Source organism: Pteropus alecto, unplaced genomic scaffold (assembly GCF_000325575.1).
Source record: "Pteropus alecto unplaced genomic scaffold, ASM32557v1 scaffold68, whole genome shotgun sequence".
Classification (NCBI taxonomy): Eukaryota; Metazoa; Chordata; class Mammalia; order Chiroptera; family Pteropodidae; genus Pteropus; species Pteropus alecto.
Window position 1 is genome coordinate 8656605 of NW_006441386.1, and position 2430 is coordinate 8659034.

Sequence of the window (2430 nt, forward strand, 5' to 3'; positions counted from 1 at the left end):
CCGCCACCTCCACCCTACCTCCACCCCCGGTCTTATAGAAATCTGCCACAAATTGCCTTCCACGGGACATCAGGTGCAAATTATAAAGGAATTCCAAGAAAATTCATTAATCAACCTAAATAATACTTTAATACAATATTCTTTAAAAATCAAAAGTAATGCAAAAAATCCACAGTGAACAAAACATCAAAATTATAAGTAAAGACAGGATAGATATAACTAATTTTTCCTTTTGCTCAGGCCTCAATACGGTTCTTCTCAGCACTGCTGGGTTTTACCCCCTACCACTAACTCAAGGACTTCTCTTCCATATTTGCCTCTTTCCTCTCTCCCCTGGATCCTTCTTTAGCATATTTCTCATCTTAAAACAAAAGAATACCAGTCCCCTGCTTGACCTCATATGCCCGGGCTATCATTGCCTGTCTTGTTCTCCATTTTCTCTGGAACTAACTATAGTTAGGCTTTTGTTCTCCACAGTCCCCGAAAGCTGTTCTAGCCAATGTCACCCACGACCTCCACCTTGTCTGTGCTCCTCTTATTTGGCCATGGCATCTGACAGAGAAGATTTCACCCCCTCCTTGAAACTCTTTTCTCTTGGTGTCTTGGTCTCCAAGCTCTCCTGGTTCGCTTCCTGCCTCCCTGCCCACACCTTCTCTGGGTTCTCCTATCTTCCTAACCCTAAACAGAGTGCATTCGGACCTTCTCTCTGTCCACCCTCCCTCCTGAGAAAACATCATTCAGTCCCATGGCTCTATAGCCTTGATAGAATGGCAATTCCCAAACCTTCATCTCCAGACCAGACCTTTCCCTTGACTTCCAGACTCATGCCTGTCTGCCCTACTGGACATTTCCACTTGTAATTTGAACAGGCACCCCATTCTTCTCTTGTTTGAAATTTTCTACATACACAATCATGTCATTAATGAATAGAGATTGTTTTATTTTTTTCTTTTCTACCTGTATGTCTTTTATTTCTTTTACCTGCCTTATTGCTCTGGCCAGGACTCTCAGTACAATATTGATTAGGAGTGATGAAAGCAAACATTCTTATTCATAATCTCAGGTGGAAAGCATTCGGACTTTAAATATTATATATCATTCTGTATGCCCTTAACAAGTTAAGGAACTTTGCTTCTACTCCTGGTTTGCTAAAATTTTTTTAAAAATTATGAACGGATGTTCAATTTTGTCAAATGTTTTTTTCTGCATCTATTGTGATGATCATGCAGTGTTTAATCTTTAGTCTGTTGATATTATGGATTCTATTGATTGCTTTTTGAATGTTAAATCAATCTTGTATTCCAAGAACAAACCCTACTTGCTCTCAAACATTATCTTCCCTCATCCCAACCTGTCCTTCCATCCCCACCCCCAGGCATCTCCATCTCTGTAATATAACTCCATCTTCCAATTGCCGAGGCCAAATGACTTGCAATCATCCTTGATTTCTTTTTTCTGTTTCATTGTGTAAATGGTCAGTTCTGCCTTCAAAATGAATCCAACTTCTTGCCTGAACTACTGCTGTAATTTCCTCACTGGCTTCCTGTGTTCATTCTTGCCTACAAAGATATTTATAAATATATGTTTTATGGACAGTATGTCATAGGTTTTTATACATGCCTCATGTGTGTTTGAAAAACTGTATGTTCTTTAAATTTCTAGAACCAAATTTTTATATGTATTTATTAGATCAAATTTATAATGGTCTTCTTCAACTCCTCTGTATTCTTAACATAATATATTTTTTCTGCCTAAGGTATTGATCATCAGGCTATGCTTTTGTAAATATTTCACAAAGGCTATGAATTTGTCTATTTCTTCTTGGAATTCTGCTTGACTGATTTATGTGGTTTATGTGGTATAAGTTATGTTAAATCTATACATATTGTGATTTATGTGGTCTGTTATGTTAAATCTATACATATTTAGAATTGTTATATTTTTTCCAATGGATTGAACATTTTTACCATTATACTAATATCATATGTTAATATCAATTGAGTCTTTGTATTATTATAATGTTTTTGCCTTAAAGTCTTTTTGGCCTTCCAGACCTCAATTTCCCATCCATATCTTTCTCCTAAGGAAATACCTATCTTCAGTCTAATCAGGAAATGGAATATTTGAATAAAATATTAATCAATATGAATTAACAACAATTAGTTATGCACATTTATTTACTTGATGGTATATTTATACTCAAATAACAGAGACTACCCATGCTTTGAAAGAACACACGGGCTATTCACAAACACTGACCATGTACTATGTCACAAAGGCATCTTAATAAATTCCAAAGGTTCTGCATGATAGAGACTGTGGTCTCTGACAATAATGAATAACATTAAAAATCAATAGCGAAAGGCTAACCAACACATCTCATTTGTCTGGGATTTAGTTTAGAAACTACTGTATTTTGAATTACAGGTT